The sequence below is a fragment of the Peromyscus leucopus genome, chromosome 3 (genome assembly GCF_004664715.2).
Source record: "Peromyscus leucopus breed LL Stock chromosome 3, UCI_PerLeu_2.1, whole genome shotgun sequence".
NCBI classification, from domain to species: Eukaryota; Metazoa; Chordata; class Mammalia; order Rodentia; family Cricetidae; genus Peromyscus; species Peromyscus leucopus.
In genome coordinates, this window is record NC_051065.1 from 94,849,255 (window position 1) to 94,876,127 (window position 26,873).

General features: G+C 38.7%; 1 pseudogene; it reads left to right on the forward strand.

Moving 5' to 3' along the window:
- Positions 1-26,243, forward strand: part of LOC114694469 — an 83,638-nt pseudogene extending 57,395 nt beyond the window's left edge.
- The last annotated feature ends 630 nt before the right edge of the window (positions 26,244-26,873 follow it).

Consider the following 26,873-nt stretch of genomic DNA (forward strand, 5'->3'; position numbering starts at 1 on the left):
TGTGTGTGCATGCATGTCATGTGGGTGTGGATCTCTGTGGAGACCAGAATATGATGCTCAATCTTCTGAAGCTGGAATTATAGGTAGTTTTAAGCTATTCAGTGTGGGTACTGGGAATTAAACACAAATCTCCTGGTTAAGCAAAAGTACTATAATTCCTCTGAGCCATCTCTTCAGTACTAGATGCTTTTTTTCTAATAATTGGGGCAAGCACTGTAGTCAGAAGTTTTCCTGTGTCCTACCCACCCCACAGCCACTGGACAAATAAACACACAGAGGCTTATATTGCTTACAAACTGTATGGTCTAATGGCTCAGGCTTCTTGCTATCTAGTTCTTATAACTTAACCCATTTCTATTAATCTACAAGTTGCCACGTGACTGTGGCTTACCAGTACTTTCACATCTTGCTTCTCCTGGCAGCACCTCATGTCTCTTCTCTGCCTCTGCTTTCTTCTTCCTGTATATCTGTTTGAATTTCCTACCTGCCTCTAAGCAACCTTGCCATAAGCCAATACAGCTTTATTTATCAACTAATCAGAGCAACACATATTCATAGTATACAGAAAGACATCCCACAGCACTTCCTCTTCCCTGTCTAATCAAAAAGGAAGGCTTTAACTTTAACATAGTAAAATTACATATAATAGAACAGTTATCAAGCAAGAATTACAGTTACAATATCTAGTCTATTTATATTTGGCAAAATTAAAGAAAATACTCTATCTATTATATATTTGTGAGTCTAAAGTTTCATACATAATTTATCTTTTATTATAACCAAGAAAAATTATAACTATCTAGTCGTCAACTTTGTCAAAGACCCCAGAAGGATATAATATTACCTAAGTAAATAGGAAGTGCATTGCAAGCACCTTCCAAAAAAATCTAGAATGACAGAGACAGCTGCCTGCTTGGACAGTCACTCAACTCTTGCTACAGGCTGGGTTATTTAAGATTGCCTCAGCAACTGTGCTGGCATTTGAGTGTATGAGCATTCCTTCCTGAAATATGAGACTTAGTTGACCCTGTGCTCTCATTGGTAGAACTAAACTCTTTCTACCACATCACAGCTGTCAATACATCCTTAGGCATTAATCTTAGCTATAGTTCCCAGTACACAAGATTATTTGTTCCTTTACCTGTATGACCTCTTGGAAGGCTAATGTTTCTTCTCTCTTTCTCTACTGCAGTGAGTGTCAGCCAGTGTAACTATCCCTTTAGAAAATCAAAGACACCAAAGATCAGGTCAAATGAAGACATCATAATTCTTCATAACTACTTTAATAACCTTATATCTGCTAAGTCAAAAGGAACGTTAGCCAATGCACTTAAATATAACACCATTGCCCACAATAAGGAATGGGAAAGAAACAGAGTTTGTTAATAATAAGCTACAAGACATAAATAATTGTTTAATTTAACAGCCTCCATTAATTTTCAGACCATAAGCACAGCTGAAATTGCAACCTGAAATTGAATTTCATTTGAGAGCTTCAACTTCCTCTTGTTTCAAAATTCCTAACTTACTATCTTGAACCTTACTTGACCGAAAAGTGCCAAAATGAAAAGCCACATAGACCAATTTCTAAGATGTAGCATGGTGACAATTTGAAAGCACGGAGTAAAACGATACTTTACAAAATTTTTACTTTGAGATAATTATTTATTTTCCTGAAGTGATTAAGAAGGTCCACCAAGAGCTGTATAGCCCATACTCTGCTTCCTCACCAGTAACAGCTTGAAAAGTCCTGATATAAGCTCATGAACAGGATGCTGACTGTCTCACTTCTGAGATCCTTGGGATGAACTTTTTATTTTTGTACACAGACCCTTCCATCTGCCATCAGGGTGTGTCTAAACAATCCTAGCTTCCACCACTATGCTATTTCCATACTTGTTTCAAAATACTGTGTATAAATGTCATATATTGCTGGGCATGGTTGGTGCATGCCTTTAATCCCAGCACTTAGGAGGCAGAAGTAGGTGGATCTCTATGTGCTCAAAGCCAGCCTTGTCTACAAAGTGAGTTCTAGGATAGCCATGGCTTTTACACAGAGAAATGTCTCAAAAAAAAGAAAGAAAAAAAATACAATATATGATGTCATCTTACATATTTTATGTACAATGCATATCTTGTTCTGGGTTCCCTTTATTTTTCTCTTTATAATTACCTCCAGAATCATTCAAGTTGTCGCAGGTGCTAATCTCTCATTGCTGTTTATTGCTACCAAATTATTTTTCAGAGTGGCTGTCCCCTTCTGGATCATTACCAGCAATGTCTGTGTGACCCTGTTCTATTGCCTCAACATTTTGAGGTTACTGCTATTTTTTTTTTTAATTTTAGCCATTTTGAGAGGTGTATAATGACATATCCCGGTGGTTTCAATTTGCATTTCTCTAATGGTTAATGATCACACTTAGCATTTTTTCATGTGCTTCTCTGCCATCTGCTTGTCTTTTTTAGTGAATTGTCTGTTCTCAAATTTGCCTATTTTCTGATTGGATTATTTTGTTTTACACTTGTGTTTAATTTTCTTTTGAAAAGAAGTTTAGATGCATGTTCTTGGTTGAATATGCAGCTAGCAAGTGCTTCATATTGTCAAAGCTCCAGCTTATTGTTTCATCCTTTCTACATGGTGTTTCACAGATAAACCTGCATGAGGTCTGTAATGCCAGTGCTGATGTACTACTTCCTGTTCTTTGAGGTCAGAGTAGTCTAATGATGGAGTCCTTTACAGAAAACACATCTTTAGACTGAAGGACATGCACTGGTTCTTCTATTCAGTTGCTCTTTGATAAAACTTGCCCACATGACACCCCTTCTCCCTTAGGTTTCATAATTCTCAGGGTTATGAATGACGGTTATAGGGTTGGGGGTGGAAGAAAATATTAGACTCAGTATTGTAAAAAAAAAGGGGGGGAGAAGAAATGGAATGGATAGGTATAAGATATGATGGTAAATCATTATATATACTAGTAAACAAATTTAGTAAAATAGCAACCTTAGATAATTTGCACTGTAATTTGTACTGTTATAGATTCTTATATGTTGATACAAATGTAAACTATTTTTATACTCCTGTTTAAGATAATTTGTATATTGATACAAATACAAAACTATATTTGTTATAATGTACATATATTTCTACTCTTATTTGAAACATTTTTATGTTGATACAAATGTAAATTTATATCTGTCATATTTTATATATGTTCTACTTCTGTTTAGGATATTCAGTATATTGATATATATTTAAGATTATTGTCATATTGCATATGGCACTATATATTCCTACCTTTGTTATAAATATCTTGTGTATTGTCACAATTTTAAAGTCATCATTCTTCACCATACATTTGCTTATAGACTGTTTAGCTTGTTTATGTGAAGCCTTAGTCCTTAGGTTATTTCGGTAGATAAGACTTATAGATTTATAGTCGCCTATGCCTGTCATCTCTATAGTTACGTTAGTTAGGTTATCCAGATTTACAGATACATAGGTCAGATGGACAGGTAATCTTCAAACACCTCATAGACCTAGAGAATATGATATTTAAATATCTTAGAATTCTGTTGACGTGAGACACAATTGCTCCTGGCTGCACCAATTGATCTCGAGAAAATGTTGGGCTTCTAAGACATTTCCATTTGGAAGTTTGTCTTTTTGACACAAAATGGCCTACTGGGCAAAGAACTGCCCTTGCCTTGATGGCTGACAGTACAAATGCAATGCTGTCCTTTCTGGACAAGCGGGACACAAGGAAAGCGACCACTGTACTCTGCCAAGACAGGGTAAGATGGTCTTTCAGAAATCCTGCTTCTGAAAATGGTCTGTCAGATACTCTAGGCCTGTAGCTAATTTGAATGCACCAACAATGCTGAGAAACATTAGGTGACTGTCCAGGCTGCCAGCTGTCTTGGTCTACTCTTGCAAGATTCCCGAAAGTTGCTTGCATCCATCTACCATTTCTCAGGTACCATTATGTTCCTTCTCAGGTCTTTGATGGGATTGAAGACTAGCAGTTATAGTTACAACTTAGTATATATAATATCTTAGAACATATTAAATATTAGATTCAGGTTCTTTAGGATAGGACACCTTTAAATGATCTTTATAACATGCCATTTACCTATGCTCTATAATTCTCTGGATTTTAGTATGTGTTTCTTGCTTGATATTGTTTGCATTGGTTGTAGTTACATCTTATCTAGGTCATTATCCCTCATTATTTCTAGACAATATTTGATAACCATTCCTTTGTATATAGTCTTGTATTAGTTTACAACCTTCTTATTTAGACAAAAAGGGGGAGATGTAGTGGGTAGCCATTCCAGCTTGGATCTGGAAGTTCCAGCCCCCATTGAGACTCTGGCAACTGTCATGCCTATGAGGCAGGGCCAGTGGAGGCGCCTGGAGACCTGAGAGCTGGATGGGCCAGCACTCTCTCTGTGTGCTCTCTCTGTGCTGGGACGCTGAACGGTGGAGGTGGACTGTGCAGAGCTCCGAAGAACACCGCTGGATTGCGATACACCTTCCCCAGACCCTGCGACCTACCTTTCACTTAATTTGTGAGTTAGGCCATTAAATAAATATCCTTTTAACTACGTGGAGTGGCCAAAATAATTTCTCCAATAGAGTCTTTTACAGAAAACATGTCTTTAGACTGAAGGACATGCACTGGTTCTTCTATTTAGTTGCTCTTTGATAAAACTTGCCCACACTTTGATAAAATAATCCCATACATATTTTTCTGCGTTCAGACATAACAATGCATTAGCCAAGTCCTAAAGTAAGAACTGAGACTGTTGAGTGCATAACACATCTGACAATTGACTTTTCTATTATGTACAGTCGTGAACAGGATAATGTGACTAAATCCAACCAACATGGATTTTTTTGGAAAAAAATGTATTCATTTTTATTAAATGGAAATGGAGAAATAATAATTTTGATCCACCATCTCTATTTTTTAAATTTTATTTTATTTATTTATTTTTATCTTCTTCTTTTCCTTTTATTTTATTTTACAATACCTTCAGTTCTACATATCAGCCACGGATTCCCTTCTTCTACCTCCTCCTGCCCCCCTCCCTTTCTCCCCAGCCCAAATCCCATTCCCACCTCCTCCACAGCAAAGCCTACCCCGAAGACTGAGATCGACCTGGTAGACTCAGCCAGGCAGGTCCAGTCCCCTCCTCCCAGACCTAGCCAAGTGTCCCTGCATAAGCCCCAGGTTTCAAACAGCAAACTCATGAAATGAGCACAGGACCTGGTACCACTGCCTAGATGCCTCCCAAACAGATCAAGCCAATCAACTGTCTCACCTATTCAGAGGGCCTGATCCAGTTGGGGGCCCCTCAGCCTTTGGTTCATAGTTCATGTGTTTCCATTCATTTGGCTATTTGTCCCTGTGCTTTATCCAACCTTGGTTTCAACAATTCTCACTCATATAAAGCCTCTTCTTTCTCGCTAATTAGACTCCCAGAGCTCCACCTGGGGCCTAGCCGTGGATCTCTGCATCCAGATACCTCAGTCCTCAGATGGGGTTTCTGGCATGACTATTAGGGTGTTTGGCCATCCCATCACCAGAGTAGGTCAGTTCTGGCTGTCTCTCGACCATTGCCAGCAGTCTATTATCAGGGTATCTTTGTGGATTTCTGTGGGCCTCTCTAGCACTTTGTTTCTTCCTTTTCTCATGTGGTCTTCATTTACCATGGTCTCCTATTCCTTGTTCTCACTCTCTGTTCTTGATCCAGCTGGGATTTCCTGCTCCCATAGGCTCTCTTTCCCTCGACCATTGCCCTTCATTACTCCCACTCATGTCCAGGTTGTTCATGTAGATCTCAGCCATTTCTCCATCTTTGGGCGATCCCCGTGTCCTTCTTAAGGTCCTGTTTTCCAGGTAGCCTCCCTGGTGATGTAAGTACCAGTCCAGTCATCCTTGTACCACATCTAGTATCCTCCTATGAGTGAGTACATACCATATTTGTCTTTCTGAGTCTGGGTTACCTCACTCAGGATGATTTTTTCTAGATCCATCCATTTGCCTGCAAACCTCATGATGTCATTGTTTTTCTCTGCTGAGTAGTATTCCATTATGTATATATGCCACAATTTATTTATCCAGTCTTCAGTTGAAGGGCATCTAAGTTGTTTCCAGGTTTTGGCTATTACAAACAATGCTGATATGAACATAGCTGAGCAAGTGCTCTTGTGGTATGATTGAGCATTTCTTGGGTATATGCCCAAGAGTGGTATAGCTGGATCTTGGGGGAGATTGATTCCCAATTTTCTAAGAAAGCGCCATATTGATTCCCAAAGTGGTTGTACAAGCTTGCATTCCCACCAGCAGTGGAGGAGAGTTCCCCTAGCTTCACATCCTCTCCAGCATAAAGTGTCTTCAGTGTTTTTGATCTTAGCCATTCTGACAGGCATAAGGTGGTATCTCAGAGTTGTTTTGATTTGCATTTCCCTGATGATTGGGGATGTTGAGCAATTCCTTAAATGTCTTTCAGCCATTTGAGTTTCCTCTGTTGAGAATTCTCTATTTAGTTCTATAACCCATTCTTAAATGGACTGTTGGTCGTTTTGATGTCTAATTTCTTGAGTTCCTTATATATTCTGGCTATCAGTTATTGATGTAATCAACCATCTTATTAAATAAGAAACACAGAAACAATGTAAAAGAGAAAGCCGAGAGGTCAGAGCTCAGAGTTAAAATCTCACCCTTCCTCCTGCTGTCCCAGCTACTTCCTGTCTGTAAGTTGATTTTCCATTCATTCTGCCTTCTCATTGGTTGTAAACACAAACACGTGCCTGCCTTATCACTGTCTGAATGTACAGCCCCCTAGGTCTTAAAGGCATATGTCTCCAATGCTGGCTGTATCCCTGAACACATAGAGATCTATGGGATTAAAGGCGTGTGCCACCACCGCCACACTATGTCTATGGCTCTAATAGCTCTGACCCCCGGACAACTTTATTTATTAACATACAATCAAAATCACATTTCAGTACAATTAGATTACCACCACAATCAGTCCTCTGTCAGATGTGGGGTTGGTGAAGACCTTTTCCCATTCTGTAGGCTGTTGCTTTGCCTTGTTGACCGTATCCTTTGCTTTACAAAAGCTTCTCAGTTTCAAGAGGTCCCATTGATTGATTGTTTGTCTCAGTGTCTGCACTACTGGTGTTATATTTAGGAAGTGATCTCCTATGCCAATGCGTTCAAGACTACTTCCTACTTTCTCTTCTAGCCCGTTCAGAGTAGCTGGATTTATGTTGAGGTCCTTGATCCACTTGGACTTAAGTTTTGTGCAGGATGACAGATATGGATCTATTTGCAGCCTTCTACACATTGATATCCAGTTATGCCAGCACCATTTGTTGAAGATGCTTTCCTTTTTCCATTGTACACTTTTGGCTTCTTTGTCAAAAATTATATGTTCATAGGTGTGTGGGTTAATGTCAGGGTCTTCAATTCGATTCCATTGGTCCACATGTTGGTTTTTATGCCAATACCAAGCTGTTTTTTATTACTGTAGCTCTATAGTAGAGCTTGAAGTCAGGGATTGTGATGCCTCCAGAGGTTGTTTTATTGTACAGGATTCTTTTGGCTCTCCTGGGCTTTTTGTTTTTCCATATGAAGCTGAGTATTATTCTTTCTAGGTCTGTGAAGAATTGTGTTGGTATTTTGATGGGGATTGCATTGAATCTGTAGATTGCTTTTGGTAAAATTGCCATTTTTACTATGTTGGTCCTGCCTATCCATGAGCATGGATTTTATCCCTAAAGACCTGTGACTCAAATGGGGAAATACTCCTAGCAAAAATGAGCAGTCCTGTGAGACTGCCTATCTGTACAGCATACCAGCTGATCCATTATAGAGAATACATGGGTAATAATTGGGATAAAATGAACATCTCTAACGGTATAGAATAAGTATAGGATAGTAATTCATAAGGTCTTGGGAAATTGCTTTTCAAGAACAATAAAAATTCTCCAATAGTGTGACTCTGGTACCACCGCATGCTAAAAAATAAAATATAGTAACACCGAACATTTGAATTTTGGTAGTAGTGTAAATGGAAATGCACAGCTTTTGTTCAAATTTTAATAACATTCAAATGCCAGATGTAGTGTCACGTATCTATAATTTCAGAATTTGGGAGGTAGGGATAGGAATATTATATGTTCAAAGTTGTTCTGGGCTATATTGGTAGTTTGAAGACAACATGGGCAAAATGAGAACCTATCTTTAAAAAAAATCCACCTGTCCTCCAGAAAGGAAAGATTCAAGATACTAAGAGCTGAAAAACAAACCAAGAACAGGACCAATATAAGTACAAGAAAGTGTGAAGTTATGAAGGATGTGGAGCTCCTAACTTGGTATCAATGCTGATCTTAGATCCTCTGCTATGAAGAAATCATTTTTCACAGGGATGGTAGGCTTGGCAGCTACATAGATAAGAAGGAATCCAACCCTATCAACACGTCTTATGCAGTGTACAGGGTGATATCATCACTCATTTGCCTGACAGGAAGAATGGAACATTACAAGAGATAGCTTTGGATGGAACAAGTCCCTTCTGTAGCTTTCAAGACATGACGCCTTACTCTGTTCTGTGAGAATGAAGCTCATTTGTATGAATACATTGTCACTGTCAAGGATCCATGGATGTGTCCCACATTTGGGCTGCCTTTGTTCCAGAGAGTATATAGGACAGAACCAAGTCTATTATAGAAACAAGAAAAAAAATATAGAAAATTGGACAATGGGTTATTGGCATTGTTTGGGGATTCTGGGATTTCCAATGTTGTCGCTTGATTATAAAATATCCCCTAAAGGTTCAGGTGTTGAACACTCGAACCTTCAACTGGTGATGATGTTTTAAGAACCCTGAAAACTTAAAAGGTTGTGTTTTTGTGTCCTGCCTGCAAGATATGTTAGGGCAATTGTGACACAATATCTGATTTGATTTAAGGCCCACCATACAAGTTAGAACCCATATCCAACATGCTTGTGCCAAGAACACGAGATAGTTAGCCCAGGGACCTAAGGTCTAACCAATTATTACCATTATAAAAAAGTAGCAATAAAATGACTCCTGATGGCATTTTGTTATACTCATAGATGAGTGCCTTGCTCAGCCATCATCAGAGAAGCTTCTTCCTGCAGTAGATGGGAATAAATATATAGACCCTCAATCTGATTCAGAGATTCATGGGATTTCTAAGTGTGTGAATGTGTGAGTCCTGGATTCTTATGTCTTCTCTGGGTTCTTTTCATTCTGTTTATTTTATCTAATTTTGATGTGTTAGTTTTTATTTTGTCTTTTATTAACTATATTATATTATATTATAATCCTGTAGAACTCTGTTTATTTTCTAATTAGAGACAGAAAGGGAGTTCATCCAGATGGGAGTGTAGGTGGGAGGAGTAGAGGGAGGAGAAACCATAATCAGAATATATTATGTGAGAAAAGAATCTATTTCAATAAAAGAAAAGAGTTTGGGCATAATTAGAAGAAGTATATTGCTGTAACAGGAGTCTCTGATATCTTCTGCTCCGTCCATCATGAGATAACGAGACTTCTTCTTTACATACTCCAGCTACCATGATTGCCTTAGGCCCAAAGCTTTGGGGCCAGCTACTCACAAAGTGACCCCTATGAAACTGTGAGACAAAATGAAGGTTCCCATTCTTATTATGTTGTTACTTCAGATATTTTGCCATGGCAGTGCAAAAATACTAACATATTTAGAAAGAGCCGTCATCATTCCCACTTAATCAAAAGACCTTATTTACATAGGAAAATCTCATCATGTACAATTAGTCTGGGCTGAACAAAAAACATTGGAACTCAGAGAGTAATATAAAAAAATAGAAAAAAAAATGAAATTAAAATATTTAAAGGCTAATGATTTTCACGAATTCAGTAAAATTACCCTGAAGAATAAGGTGACAAAATGCTTTTATGATTTGTGGTCCAATTATGGTTCACTTGCACACCAGCCACGGGTGTTTCATCCCTATAACAGCATCTGTGCTTTCGCCTTTTACAGGAGAGGAACTGTGGACACAGAGTATGACACTGCTTGTGTGAATGGTCCTCTTTGGCAGGAAGGCACTATTCTGTTTCTGTGGTGTCCACTCAATTCTGAGCAATGTACTTCCCAAAGTCCTGGCCTTTACATTTGTCTGGATGCTTATGTGTTTTTCATTTACTTTTATTTCATTAAAATAAATTAAATTGTCTAATTGAGGGAGGCAGTTGGTTTTTCTGAGGTTTCTGATTTCTGGTGACTTTTCTCCCTCTTATTGTACTAATCCCTACAAGTTATTTTAAAAAGAAAGTGACTAACTAGTCTTCTGTTATTTTTTGTTTTATATTTATTTGACGTTTGTGTGAGTGTGTGTGTGTATTGTATGTACATGTGCATGGAAGTGCTTTCAGAGGCCAGAAAAGGGTATTGGGTCTATTAGAGCTGGAGCTGCAGATTGTTGTGAGCTGCCCCATATGGACACATAGACACATATGTACACACATGCACATATTATATTGATCATCTTTATAAAACACTGGCAAAAATTAAGTATATCTTTTTTCTACTTGTTCTCAATATTTCACAAGTCACTAAAATCAAGATCAAATTCCACTTTGTATTTTCACAGAATTAGATTACAGATCAATTAATATTAGCATCTAAGACCTTAGAGTTCCCTACAAAGGTATTTTGTGTTGTTTCATTTCCCTTTGGTGCATATTTTTTCAGTCTGTATCAGATGGGCCTAAATCTTCTCTGAGTGCATCTGTTTTGCTTGGTTTACCCAAACCTGAGACTCACAAGCTGATTTCATTTGGTTCCACTTCGTGCCTTTGGTCCAAAGCAGTCATAATGGGACTCTGCAGCAGCAGCCACCCAGGAAAAAAACCCATGCTTTAGCCATCAAAGCTTGCAATCTCCACAGGGAATGTGACAGCTGGATCATAGCAGGTGAACAAGATGCAGAACTTGGGGCAAAGCCATTATAAATAATGTGTAACTGGAATCTTTGAGATTCTGCCTTATCTATCTATAATTTAGTTGCAATAAATAGTCACTTGAGAATGCAAAAGTTAAAAGTGAAATCCAATGTTGAGTTTTGTGGTAGTTGGGAATCATCACCTGTGTTTCACAAATATGACTGCCTGGATACATTTAAAAATGTAAAAGGGGCCGGGCGTTGGTGGCGCACGCCTTTAATCCCAGCACTTGGGAGGCAGAGCCAGGCGGATCTCTGTGAGTTCGAGGCCAGCCTGGGCTACCAAGTGAGCTCCAGGAAAGGCGCAAAGCTACACAGAGAAACCCTGTCTCGAAAAAACAAAAAAAACAACAAAAAAAAAAAAAAATGTAAAAGGTTATTAATACTGTACTTATCAGTGGGTCTATGCCACAGTAGTCATGTTTAACAAAAGGAAGTCCAAGAATCTTGTAGTTGTTCAATTCATGAAGCTGGATGTCTCAGCTTATCTTCAGTATTTGCCAGAATCCAAAAAAGTGGACTGCAATGCCACTGAAGGAATGGACTTGCCATCAAGAGTGAGAGCAAGAAGCAAACAAAACAAGGAAGCTTTCTTCTTCCACGTCCTTTATATAGACTGCCAGCAGAAGGTGTGTTCCTGATTATGGTGGATCTTCCCACCTCAAAAAAAAAATCAGGATTAATGTTTGCTCTTTCCACTTCAAATTATTTAGTTAAGAAAAATACTTTATAGGAACAACCTGACGCTTGGGTTTTAGTTTATTCCAGATGTAGTCAAGTTAACAATCAAGAAGAGCTTAGGAATCTGACTTGCAAATGAATATGAAAATTCAAAGAAGAATAATTCATGACACACTTCCTGTCAGGCACGATGTTCTAGGATGTTATAAGCTATATTAATCAAGGCCCTGGAAGATATTACTGGATCAGTGTACACAACCAAGGCACACCTCTGGAAAGTAGGAATGGATTTATCTACCTAGAGATCTAGGATGAAAAGTGACAAATGAGACTTCATCAATTTAAAAGGCTTCTAAACAACAAAGTAGCTAATCACCAGGGTGAAGGGACAGCATACAGACAGGAGGTAAGCCTCTGGAGCTATTCACTAGGCATGGGATTAATATCCTGAGTTTACAAAGAACACAAAGCAATAAATACCAGTCAACCAATTATCCAGTCAGTAACTAGGAAAATGAACAAAAATCAACATCTGTCAAGCCACCAAGAAACTGTAAGTCAAACTACATTAAAATTTTACCTTTTTGTAAATTTTTATACATTTTCCAGAATGGCTGTCACTAAGGAAAAAGAAAGAAAGAAAGAAAGTGCCAGGTGGTGGTGGCGCATGCCTTTAATCCCAGCACTTGGGAGGCAGAGCCAGGGGGATCTCTGTGAGTTTGAGGCCAGCCTGGGCTACCAAGTGAGTTCCAGGAAAGGCACAAAGCTACACAGAGAAACCCTGTCTCAAAAAATAAAAAAAAAAAGAAAGAAAGAAAGAAAGGGAGGGAGGGAAGGAGGAAGGAGGGAGGGAGAGAGAGAGAGAGAGAGAGAGAGAGAGAGAGAGAGAGAGAGAGAGAGAGAGAGAAAGAAGAAAGAAAGAAAGAAAGAAAGAAAGAAAGAAAGAAAGAAAGAAAGAAAGGAAAGAAAGAAAGAAAGAAAGAAAGGAGAGAGAGAATAGCAAATGTTTGTGAGGCTGACAAGAAGATGCCACACTAATGTTCTATTAACAGAGAGTAAACTACTCCAGCAATTAAGTGAATTTGAACACAGACTTCGAAAAAGTACAGCCAGTATTTCTGTATGATTCAGCTATACAGCTCCTGGGTATGCAGGTGAAGGATTCTTAGTCTACATTCCACAGTGACATCCATCCACACTACCTGTGTTTAAAGTGGCACAACAGCCAACTTACAACATGAGCCAACATGCCTATCACTAGAAGACTGGGTAATGAAAATGTAGCATATGTTCAAAATGCAGTTCTACTCAAATACAAAGATGAAGAAAATCATGTCATTTGCAAGGAAATGGAAGAAAATGGAGATAACGCTAAGCAAAATAAGCCTTTCATTTAATTGTCTTTGGTTCTTTAAGACAAGTATTTGCACTGTACCCCAGGCTTGCCTCCAACCTGCAATCCCCCTGAGTCTGTCTCCTCAGAACTATAATTACAAACCTGGCATCTCCCACTTTTTATAATATTTCATATTTATTTATATGTCCTTCTCTATAGGATCAAATTCCTCTTTTCATATTATAAATTTTACTTCTACAGATTTAATGGAATTATATGTCATTATTTAAACTTAGTTTTTACTTTTTAAATGATAGCATTCATAGCTATATTCATAAAAATTCAATCCAATGTATTCTCCCTATCCTCCCTGAAGACATTAAGATGAGAAAAGTTTAACTCTGATCAATCCCCTCTAGCTTTTAGTCTGTAGAATCTAGTGGACTTTTCTCTGTGCCAGTTTCTTTACTCAGTTGCATCATACAGCTCAGAAAATGACATGATCAAAGTGGCTTGGCTAGGAAAAGACATACTTGTGTATTTTATCATTTCAAACAAGTATAGGGAAAGCACAGAGATGGGCCTGAGGGCACACAAAGTCACTGAAGATTATGGAAGAAAATCCACAGATGGTTGTAGATGAATGTCTAAGTAGTCTGATTAAATAAAAAACACAGAGCCAAATACAGCAGTGAAAGTCTTAAAGATCAGGGAAATAGGAATAGCCAACAGCTAACCTTACCTCACCACACCACAGCTTCCAAAGTGAGCTACTTTCTGTCTACCCATGCTTTTATTTCCTTGCTGTTCTGCCATCTCATTTGCTCTTAGCCCAGATACCTCACTTCCTTGTCACTGCCTGTCTGTACAGACCTCTAGGTCTCTATGGTTGGTGCTGCGATTAAAGGCGTGTGTCACCACGCTAGGCTCTGTTCCCTGGTGTGACTTTGAACTCACAGAGATACAGATGGATTGGATTAAGGGTGTGTGCTAACATTGCATGACTTCTGTCCTAACTAACAGTGGCTGACCTTTATTCTCTGATCCCCACATACATTTTATTGGGGGACACAGATAAATTATCACCACAGATGGTGAAAAAGACAGTACAGTGCTTTCTGCACAAGCATGGGGAACTAAACTTGATCCTAAGGCTCATAGGAAAATCTGGGCATGGTAGTGCACACTAGGAATTCTAGAGCTGGGAAGATGCAAAGAAATGAGTCCCAGGAATTTTCTGGCATGATCCAAATAAAAAATGAGGGGCCCTATCTCATAAAACAAGGCAAATGGCTCCTAAGGCAAGCTATCTAAGGTTGGCTCCTGCCTTCCAAAGACATGTACACATATGTACCAACATCTACAGAGAGAGAGAGAGAGAGAGAGAGAGAGAGAGAGAGAGAGAGAGAGAGAGAGAGAGAGAGAAGAAAAACATCAATTAACAGGAAGAGGAAACACTGATCTCTTAATGACAGTTTGCTAGCAGTTGGGGAGAGAATACAGATCGAGTTCAGAGACTACATTTCAGAAGCCAGGAGCATTTTGAAAAGAATAAAGCAGACATTCCACAAGCCACCTGTATTCTTTATTCTGTTGTTCCAGAGAAGAGCTAAATCTGTCTACATCACGAAACCTGTGGTCAGGATGAAATTTTTCCAAAATTTAATTAACATGACAGGAATATCAAGAGCATTAGAATCTTCCTCTTCTTGTCAACTTTTCTTTAGGGCATTGCTTCCATTTGCAGAACCGCAAGAGGGCTGAAGGACTCCAGTTACAATGCTTATATCCCAGGAGGAGAGGAATAGACAACAGGCAGCAAAGCAGGTTTCATGGCTGTATCAGCTGTCTTAAGGAGAATCCCCGGAAGTCCCACCCAGCACCTCTTTTTTTTTTTCTTTAAAATTTTTTCTTTCCTTTTACATACCAACATCTCTTGACATGCAACCTCTAGAAAAAAAAAAAAAAAGATGGGAAATGGCATGCTGGCATCTGTGAACACAGTCAGAAAAAAAAGCAAAATTTAAAATTGTTTCAAGAAGAAAAGTGAAACAGGATATTTGGTAGTAGATACTCTTGCTGTGATAGTCCTTAGTTGCCCATGTCTTAACAAGTCCCCTTTGTGTATATAAAATAATCTTATTACCCCTTCCTCTGGCACACAGGTAGTGTCTGCCTATTGCAATCCAGAGTATAGGTAATATGCAACCATCTTCATCAGTCTCAGTGTGGCTTTGGTGGCCTCTCCAATTGGATATTAAGAACATCTCTGTACTCTTCCTCCACTTGGGGATATGTAATAACAGAGGGAAAATGTTTTAAATGAAAATAAATAACAGCAATAAAAACTGCTTGGAGCAATTAGCCTTTGGAAAATAGAAGGAAAAAAATGAGAAAGATGAATCAATCACCAGTGTGTCAGAGCAATTACTCGACCCTGATTGGGAGAAAGCAAGTGAGGGACCTCTTCACTTAGCTATAAATCATACTTCATGATTAGCCCAGTAGGGAACACTTGCTTTGGCCTCCCATTCCCTCCTCATCTCTGAGCTCTTCCATCTGAAGAACACACCTCTCTCTTTTCTCCCTCAGTCCTGGCAAAGGCCATAGAGAGACAGAGAGCTCTGGGGAGTGTGTAGCCTCAGGGGATATATCACTGTTGATATACATTTTCAAGCCTGGGACTGTTTTGTATTTGACAGCAAAAGGCTATTATAAACATGGCTTCACGAGCCCTTTAAAATTAGTACTTATTGAAATTGGGCAGGTGGCTCAGCAGCTAAGAACATTTGCTACACTTACACAGGACTAAGTTCAGTTCCCTACACACATCTCCCACAGCTCAAAACTACCTGTATCTTCAGCTCAAGGAGATCTGATGCCCTTTCAAGCCTCTGCAGGCACCTGCATATATGTGTGCATACATATACAGAGACATATCTGTATACTTCTAAATAAAATAAGTCTTTTTAAACTATTTATTCAAGAAGGACAAATATAGTATGTACTCATTCATAAGTGGATATTAAATGGAAAGGAAGGGATGGCCAGACTGCAACCCACAACCCCAGAGAGGCTAGCTAACAGGTAAAGAACCTAGGAGGAACACATGGATGACCCTGTGAAGGAGAAGTGGATGAGATCTACATGAGTGGACTGGGTATGTGTGTGGGGGTGTGTGTGGGGGGGTGGCAGAGGGCGAGGAGTTGGGGATGAGAACATAGAAAAATGGGAGGGTCAAGCTGGAACAGGGACAGAGTGGGAGGGCAGGGAGGAAGATACCATGATAAATGAGGACATCATGGGAATAGGAAGCACGGTGCTGGGAAGGCTCTCAGGAATCCACAAGGTTGACCCTACCTTGGTCTGCTGGCAGTGGTCCAGAGGGTGCCTGGACCAGTCTACTCTGGTGACCAGCCTAGCAAATAACCTAGCTGTCATCATAGAGCCTTTGTCCAGTGAGTGATGGAGGCAGATACAGAGATCCACAGCCAGGCACCAGGCTGAGCTCCAGGAATCCAACTGATGAGAGAGAGGAGAGATACTGCAAGTGAGAGACGTCGAGATCATGATGGGAGGACGTGAAGAGATGACCGGCCACACTAGTGGAATCCCATGAACTGTGGACTGGTGGCTGTGGAGCCCCCATGGGACTGGACTAAGCCCTCTGGATATGGAAGACGGTTGTTTGGTTTGATCTGTTTGGGGGGCACCCAGGCAGGGGGATCGGGATCTGTCCCTGGTCTATGGGCAGGCTTCTGGAACCCGGTGCCTGTGGTGTGATGCCTTGCACAGCCTTGGTGCAGTGGAAAGGGGCTTGGACCTGTCTAGACTCAGTGTTCTGGGCTCTGCTGACTCCCCATGGGAGACCTTGATTTGGCGGATGTGGGGATGCAGATTGGCTTGGGAAAGAGGATTGGGGGTGGGAGGAGGGAGGAGGGAGGATCTGTGGATAGTATGTGGAGTTAGTAGAAAATTTCTTAATAAAGAAAAATGAAAAAAAATTATTTATTCAAAACTTGTGCTTTCAGTACATTTACTGGTAATCAGACTCATGTTTATGTACATATAGCCAATGGATTTTGTTTCTGTTTTGAGGCAGGTTCTAATTACATAGCCCAATCTGGTCTTGAACTCTTCACTGTCCTGTCTTTCAAGAGATGGGATTATCCTTTCACATGGCCAATGCTTGACTGTGGCCAGGAGTTTTGAGTAAGCATTATTTTTAATTCTGAGAACTCCCTTTTAATGCATTGGCTTTTATGTGGTACCCCTACTACTACATACTCAGGCTACTGAAACTTTGGATTTCTCCTCCTATGAACATGGTCAGATTATAATGTTAACATCAGTTTAGCCAATCTATGAACTACCATAAAAACAGGTTCCTCTGGGTTGGAGTGGAGACCTGGCATTTCAAGCTATCTAAAAGAGATGGAACATTATTATTTCCCTAATGAGACAGTGCACTTGCCCTTCCTAGAGACCTCTTAGTGCAGCTCCCTGCTGCTGCTGCTGCCCTCAGGAAACACCGTGTGGCCCTTGCCTTGTGGTCTACCCTTTCACTTTTCTTTCTCCCTTATCTGGGATTCTAACCAAAGCCTAAGCAGACCTTTTCTGGCACTCACGGCTTTCCTGGGGTTTCTCTGAAGCCCCTCTCTTGTTGTCATGTGGCAAATGGTGCAGTCTTTCTCTTGTTTTCTTTCTTCCTTCTGTCAGCCGTTGAGGTTTATATCTCACCTACCTTGTTTTTCCTCTAAATTCTAATACGATTTCTTTGGGATTTCATCTCAGTGTACTTCTAAATTATTTTTTTAATAAGACCACGAAACCCCCAAGTGAACACCCCTTTCCAAACTATTCATCACGTGATAAGTGCTTGACACTGTAAAAATCACAATGTAAGCACACATTCCTAGAAATAAGCTGTCTGAACAGGCTGACTGGCTCGGTAAGGATGGATAGTTTGGAATGTTGATAATCCAAAAGATCCAAAAGCCTAATTACAATTTCTTTTGAGCTATTTTCAGCCTCTTGAAGAGCCGTGATTTGCTCAACTCTGTGTCACACTTAACATTCTGACACACAGATAAAAACTTTTGGGATGTATTTATGGCTAAGAATGCTATACAATAAGATCTGAAGCCTATTGGCCTTGCTGTAACCTGCTTCTTTGATGTACCAAAGCAAGTATTTTAAACTTACCATGATTTTTGACTTCCTGTGATCTAGTACTATAAAACATAATTTGCTAAATACGTTACAGTCTTCGTGCACTTATGTGGGAATAAGATCTCTAGTAGAGTAACAAAAGATGGGATGGCATAATGACTCAGTGTATGAGGGCTTCCTCTGCAAATATGAAGACCCAGGTTCACATTAGCAGCACACACATAAGAAGCGAGGCATCGATAGGAGTGCCTGTGCCACAGTTTTGAGGATTAGTGGCAGGCAGACCCTGAGACCTCACTCATGGGCCATTTTAGCTAGAACAGTAAACTTCTGGTTCAGTGAGAGACCCTATTGCAAGCAATATGATGTAGAGTAATAGAAGAAGACACCTAATGGCCTGTTCTTGCCTCTGCATCTGTGGCCATGGGCACAAGCCACCCATTTACTTACAAGAATGCAACTCTTGCATCACACACACACACACACACACACACACACACACACACACACACACGGGGGGGGAGGTGATGGGGAACAAAGCACATAATTATATAGTTGACTTATATTTAAGTATTTATCATCCTTTTCCATTTTTATCGTTATTTTCATTTATTTGGGATGCTTTGGCAGCACTTTGACTGCTCATGAAAGTCCAAGATTTTCTTATTATTATTAAAATCCATCCAGTGGGGATCCTTTTATAATGGACATCTCTGCCTGCTCTTGCTCTGGCTGTCACTATAGCAGCAAGATGTGTATTAACCATGACTTTCAAACCAGAGTCTCACATTCGTTTTGACAGCCTACAGTGAATTCTCTACCAAAAGCAATTTCTTCTGAGACTATGATGAACAAGTCCTTGCTAAGTGGAAAGTTTGGGGGAACTTTTGATGTGGCTGATGCTTGATTTCTCTGTGCAGAATACCACTGTGTGATTGACCAGGGCTGTTGTCTAGCAAATGATCCCTTTTATAAATCTGCTAGGTTCTTGGAACAGTGAGTTTAGCTTTCAAAATATCCTTCTGAGGTTGAGAGAGTAAGGATGCTACAGGAAAAACAAAGTAACCAAGTTCTGTCACTTGTAAGCCTTAGTCTGTGCCAGTGATTTCCTTGTCACAGATTTTTTTCAATATGAAATAAAAGAGAAACTGGTATGACAGGTATACCTTTGCCTCCTCACACAGACCCAGCATAATATCACTTAGAGAAATCTAACTTTGTCTATCGGTAAAAACAAACAAACAAAAATTTGGGGGCATTCATGTTGCACTTCTAAGGCTTATGAATGTCCAAGATTTTGTTTTTATTATTAAAATCCAACTACTATGGATCCTTTTATAGTTGAAGAATAATGAAATTGTGTGTGTGTATGTGTAAGCAAAATAAAAGAGAGACATTGATACAAATACAGAGAAAGAGAGAGAATGCCAACAATAAACATAAACATAAGTATATGTGAATAACATTTGTAATGAATTGTTGCATGTCTTTTAATGACAGCTAATTTATTTCATATTTACTATACACTGATTACCAAGCTGAGCTAAGAACATTGCATGTGGTACTTTACTCTCCTCACAACAGCCCTGTGAAGTAGATACTGTAGGTTGTATTATATCTCCACCCCAAATCTATTTGCTGAAATTATAACCCACAGAGTATTGAAATATTATTTTATTTGGTCATAACGTCATAGAAGATTGATTAAGAGTTAAGGTGTCACGAGACAGTTTTCTTGGAGAAGGGTGCATTGTTGATTGAATCTGAAATATTTCCCATAGGCTCATGGTTTTGAATGCCTCTCTTCAGCTATTATATCAGGAGACTGAGGAACATTTACAAGCGGAAGAAGCTCTTTGACAGAAGGAGATCATAACAGTTGGACTTTGAATCCTGCTCGTGGATCTAGCTTTGCTGTCCTTGTCCTGATCTGTCATGATATGAACAGTCCCTACCACATATTCTTGAATTCAAAATGAAGTACTTCACCATGTCTGCCCTACCATGATGACCTTCTGAAATGATGAGTGGCAATAATTCTTTTCTTCTTTAAGATGTTCTTCTCTGTATCATGGTAGCAGCAACCAGAAAATAACTAAAAGAAATAGTTTCCTAACTAAAAGTCAAGTCCTTACATAAAGAAAAACTCATCCCTAGGGAGAAGAAAGTAAGTTAAAAAAAAAACATGTTAATTATACATGAATGGACATGGCAATAAATGTTCCTAAGTTCCCACTTTATGCACTAAGATAAGTATATCTTTAAACTCTCACCAGAGAAGTGACTTTTTGCAGGAGATGTTGATTAACCCAGAGACTTAACAACTGTTCAACTTGTAAAACATAAGAGACTGTGGAATGCTCAAGACTAAATGAGGCAGCTATAACACACTCCTCCTTCCAAGGGTCAGGGGTCATCATGGAAGAGGGGTTGGCAAGACTGTAAGAAGACAGCTAGTGCATGATTGAAGCAAAACATATTATCCAAACATGGCACTGCACTCACATACATAAGCTCATAGTGGCCTTGACCACTATACGTGGTCAAGAACAGAATAAAACAGTCCCAGCATGAGTGGAGGAGGGAGTCATGAAGTCTCACTCCTAGCTGATGAATTATTGACAGTTGGTGGCTACTGGAGGTGGGAAAGTCTATTTTCTTCAGAGATATGTCCTCTGAGAGGATACCATGCTCCAGTAGGTGCCCCTACACCCATGATTATATGTTTAGAACCAAGTAGACTTTGATTAAAAAAGGAGGACATGAAATTGGGGGGAAAGTGGAGAGAGATATGGGGAGGACCTGGGGAGGAGAATGGGGGTGAACTTTATCAAAGCACATTATATTCCTGGATGTGGTTCTCAAAAAATAAAAAGAAAACTAAAAAAAAAAAAAAAAAAAAAAAAAAAAACAATCCTACTACCACAGGTCATTGCTCTCAAAGAGTTCTACAAACCATCAGAAGTTAGAATGGAGGAGTACATCAGATTTTGCTTCACAGTTCTTGCAAGGGAGTCACCTGGTTCACAACTTGATTTTGAACTTCTAGTATCCAGAACTCAGACACAACATATTTCTGGTAATTAAGGCAACTTTAACAAACTGGTCATGAATCATGAATCTTGTAGATGGAGAAACACACACTGAAACAAAGTGTTGTTTTATAGTTCTACCATTGATACACGATTAAGTGGACATTAGATGGGGATTTTTCCAATGGCAACATAGATTTCTCTCCGAAATATTAGAAGAGGGAATGTAATATTCCCAATAGGTGGAGCAATCAGTAAAGGAAGAAAATGACAGGGCTAAGAAAAAAAAAAAAAAAAAACTTTTATCATGGCTCAAGTTTTGGCAAAGACTTCGTGGAGAAAAGTGAGCTACTGTATGAAGATGGAGTAGAATCTCAAGTGTAAACATTGAGGCCCAGGAACTGGGAAGTTGAATGAGGAAAGGAGAATGTGACTACATAAGGATACACTTCTACATAATGTTGAAAATGTTCAGAGTTGGGTTTGCCACTCTGTTTAATTACTACTTCTTGCCTGGCTTGCTGTGTTATTTTTAATATGATTTGAGGTTTTTGGGAACATTTCCAAAGAAGTGTTCTAAGTGCCACAATAATAAGTTTATTTCAGTAATGTTCATCATGTGGCTCAGATTGTCCCCTAGCTTGTGATGTATTGATTATCCATTGAGGAGTGTCATTGTCCCAAAGTGCACATGGCATATGGAAAGCAAAACTAGAAACTCCAAATTTCTACTTCTGAGACATTACATGGAAATATTCTCCTGGATTTTTTTTTGACTCTGTATGATTCCTGATCATTGGGTATGTACAAGGCTTTGACAGTCAATCTTTGATCTGTATCTTCTCAGTCCCACCATTTGTTAAATTAATAAGATAACTTGGTAAAGTTCTGTGTTTTTACAGTCTACAAGACACTTGTTCAACTAGAACTTTTTCACCTCTATAGAAACCTAAGTGTATGTAAATTTATATGTTTTGAGGTCAATTAGTCATGTAATTATTTCTTTCTAAGTGCAAAGCTAAATGATGCATATTGGTCTATTCCTGAGACAAATTTTTTTTTGGATGTCCTTGATTTACAATATGTGCTTCATGTGTGCTCCATGTACTCAAATAGAATGGCAAGAAGAAAAATGAATCTTTATACACAAACATAAGTAAATATTAGATAGTGGTAAGATTAATTAACCTAAGGAATTCAAGAAAAGATGATGATGATGATGACGATGATGATGATAGATTAGGAAGTTTAAATAGGGCTGGGAAATATTAGGTTTACCTTTACTCCCAGCATTAGAGAGGCAGAGGAAGGGGAGTTCTGTGAGTTCAAGGACAGTCTGGTTTACACAGGAAATGTAGCAAGTTTCAGGCTAGAAAGAACTGCACAATGAGATCTTGTCTCAGAAAGAAAAAGAAAGGAAGAAGGTAGAAAAGAAAAGAAGAGAAAAGAAAAAGAGAGAAGAAAAAAAATTAATTAATGAATAGCTAAAATATGTACTTTACCATTTAGGGCAGTAGACTATTTATTCCAGTATATATGAAAATATTTTGATGGTTAATTAAGGTAGATTTTTGTTACTGATCAGGGTTTATTCCCTCAATTTGGTTAATGAAGTAACCTTCTAGACTTGGGGAAATAGAAAATAATAACAAAAGAGAGCATGCCTCTGTAGATTGTACAGTTTACTCAGACAACAACAACAATAATTCAAATTATTACAAACTGACAGACCATGCTAAAAATGAGCAGTATTATAAGAGAGAGCAACTGGTAGGAGTTCTTTGAGTTTCAAGGTCAGGAATTTGCATGACACTAGTGTAGTTATCAAAAGAGTTGGAGGAAAAGAATTTGCAAGAGCTTTCTATTGATGCCTCACAAATTAGCACAAACTGGGTGGCTTGAAAAAAATGCCAGTTAATTAATTAATTGCAATACTGTTGGTCAGACATCTGGCAGGTTCAGCCAGGGTCTCTGTTTAAGTGGCACACATATTTAATGAAGGTGTTGGATGACTAGTTTTATGTCTGCAGACACTGCAAGAATTTGCTTCCAATCTTATTTAAGTTGTTGACAGAATCCACTTCAGTGTGACTGTAGGTCTGAGGTCCTCAATTCCTGGCTGGGATTGTGCCTAGCGAGTCTCATTTTCCAGAATCTCCTGTATTACTCTGCTCCTCATGAGGTTCTGTCCATCTTCAACTCATGGATGGCTCAATGAGTCCTTCCCATACTTAAATGCCTTTGATTCTTCTCTCCTATCTTTCTTTCAAAGATTGGGAGAAAGTTAATTTTTCAAACACCCAAGGTTAAATTAGGCATCCTGGATAATATACTTACTTTAAAAGTTAACCATCTGGATTATATTCCCTCTTTAAAAGTTAACTGCCTAGATTATCAGCCCCTTTTAAAGTTAACCATACCACATAATGCAGTTGTGGGAATGACAATGTCCCTTTCATAGAGTCTGTAGATTTGGGGGCTTTAAGTCTTTGGCTACTCTTTTAGAACCATGTATTTGCTAACTTTTATTTGTTGTTTGTCTGTTTTTAGACAGGTTGTCATTGGGTAGTCCATGTTGAAGTAGAATTTACTTCATATGTTACCTTCATACTCATTGTCTTTTTGCCTCTGCCTCTTCAAAGATGTGGGCCACCATGATGAGTGCAACTATAGAACTTGACTATTCAAGAGTCCTGTGCACCCATGGGAATTCTTAAAAGCCTAGTTTTATTTCCTCTGCTAACCATAAGTCATGTGAATAAAGCTTCTCGCTGATGTTGAAAGAGTTGGCTTCCTAAAACCAAACACAATCTCTTACTACTGAAGACTATAAACAGCAAAGTATGTTATGTCAAGATTCTGATCTAATCAGGCAATGTGCCCTGTATTATAAACAAGGATTAGAAATTTCACTTGGTTGTTTTCTATTCTGATTCAATAGTTTAAAAAGTCTCTGGTCCTTCGGCACAACTACCAAAATTTCCTCCAAGGAAAACAAAAATAGATGTGGGACGGCAGAGATTTAGCCAGAGGAGGAGTTACTTACTCTCTATGCAGCTACAAAAGTAAAATTTAAAAAAAAAAAAAAAAAAGATTGACTGACTCATTAATGAAACGACAGCTGTGTCTTACACAGTACACAATGATAAAGCAAAAATTTCTAGGTATAGAGGGGACTATGTGGATCGCCTGGGTGATCAAGAAGTTAGTTTCTCATGTAACAAAGTAGAGAATATCACACTCCTCTTAAGGATTAAGATGTGTTTTCCAGTCTGTGGAAAAAAAATCATATCTATCTTCCTGGACTCTCAAACAACTCACAAATCTTGGGGAATTTATGTACAATCCATGTGCTTGAATTGCATCTGGCATACAGTTTGCCATCCAAATACTATGTCTTTTTTTTCTTCTCCCACTATGAACTTGAGTCCTTCTTAATTATAGCAAAATAGAAGGAAACAGCTGCTCCTTGCCCCTCTGTTGTAATAGAAAATATACATCTGCATGATTTTAATGTCAAAACTTATTTCAGTTTAGAGCTTGACATTTAAATGTTGCATTATGTTTTGCTATGCTGTGATTTTGATTAAAGCATCCCATGTAGGAGTCTATATTCTGCTGCCTGCTTATTGAGATGCTTCAAGTTCTAAACAACAACAAGCCCATGCTGTAGATAAAACTCATTAAAAACCCATTGCTCTCAATGCTTGGTGTCAGGGAGAGTAATTCAGAGACAGTAGGACAGAGATAGGGAAAGTTTTATTCCACATTTGTTTTCTAGAACTGTTTATATACTAAAAATGAAGTAAAGGCAAGGCGGCCACAAGCTGGGAGCACACTAAATCTTGTTCAACGTTAGGTGTCATTGTATTTAGTTCCTGCCTTGTCTTCTAGTAGGAAGTGATTCTTCATTCAAGCAGGAGGGTGATAGGATGCACTGTCTCAAAGTTCAGCAAAATGCCTTTAGTGGTTCTTAGGGATTGTGGCAGCTGCAGCAGGACCTACAACATCTCAGTGGTTTTTCCAGAACTTCTCAGATGCTCTGATAGACGAAGACCCCCAGGTGGCATTAGAGGAGCTGACTAAGGCTTTGGAACAGAATCCAGATGATGCACAGTATTACTGTCAGAGAGTTTATTGTCACATTCTTCTTGGGAAATATCATGATGTTATTGCTGATGTAAAGAAGTCTCTTGAACTCAATCCAAATAATCCTACTGCTTTCCTGAGGAAAGGGATGTGTGAATTCCATGAAAAAGACTATGCTTCTGCTTTTAGACACTTTTGCAGAAGGACAGAAATTAGATAGTGCAGATGCAAACTTTGCAATCTGGATTAAAAAGTGCCAGGAGACTCAGAATAAATAGATCAGAATCTGAAGTGTCTGCATCTCAGAGAATTCAGTCAAAAATCAAGTCTAACTGGAATCAAATGGAATCTCAAGTAACCATTACACTTATGATCAAGAATATTCAGAAGAATGATGTAAATGTGGAATTTTCAGAAAAAAGTATTGTCTGCTTTGGTGAAACTCTCTTCTGGCGAAGATTAAAATTTGAGGCTGAGGTTGCTTCACCCTGTAGTACCAGAGCAGAGCACGTTTAAAGTTCTTTCAACAAAGATTGAATTCAAAATGAAAAAGCCAGAGGCTGTGAGATGGGAAAAGCTAGACAAGGGCAAGGAGATGAGACAACACCAAAACAGTTCACAGCCGATGTGAAGAACATGCATCCACCGTCATCTCATTATACCAGGAACTGGAATAAGCTGGTTTGTGAGATCAAAGAGGAAGAGAAGAATGAGAAGCTGGAGGATGATGCAGCTTTAAACAAGTTATTTCAGCAGATCTACTCAGATGGTTCCAGTGAAGTGAAATGGGCCATGAACAAATCATTTATGGAGTCTGGTAGTACAATCTTGAGTACCAACTAGTCTGATGTAGGTAAAAGAAAAGTTGAAATCAACCCTCCTGGTGATATGGAATGGAAATAGTACTAAATAAATCAATTTTCTATCACAGTAAAAAAAAAAATAACTAGCTAGAGAGAGCAGAACCTCAGAATAGAATCTCCAAGTTCAATTTCTCTCCCCAAGTGGCAAAAAAGATCATCAATTTGGAGTATCACTTTTGATAGATATCAATCAGATTTGCTATGGACCTGATATCACATTAATTGGAAGCACAGGCTAATATAAAGTACTAAATACTGTATTATGGGACTGTTATCTCTATGTGTAAAGACATATTTCATCAAATACTTACGTTTCTTCTGTGTAAAACATCCATAGTTTTTCTATTAGGTACAGCTAGCCCATAACAAAGTGCATGGGTGGGAGAAATTGCTGGACTAGAATGTGGAGACATGATGGATACAATTTTGGGATATGTGATCTATTATTATGATCTTATTAAGAAAAGTGCCAATCTATTCATAACTTTTCCATTCTCTTAGATTCTGTGAAGGTAAATAATGGAATGAGATTTGCTCCTTAGGTAGGTCATAATCTATCCTTGCAAATAAGAAAACACAAGGCTAAGTCTATTATGTAACAAATGACTCTAGTAATATGCACAATAAAAGGAAAATAATGTGTCAGAGAAAATAGTTTAACAAAGTGAAT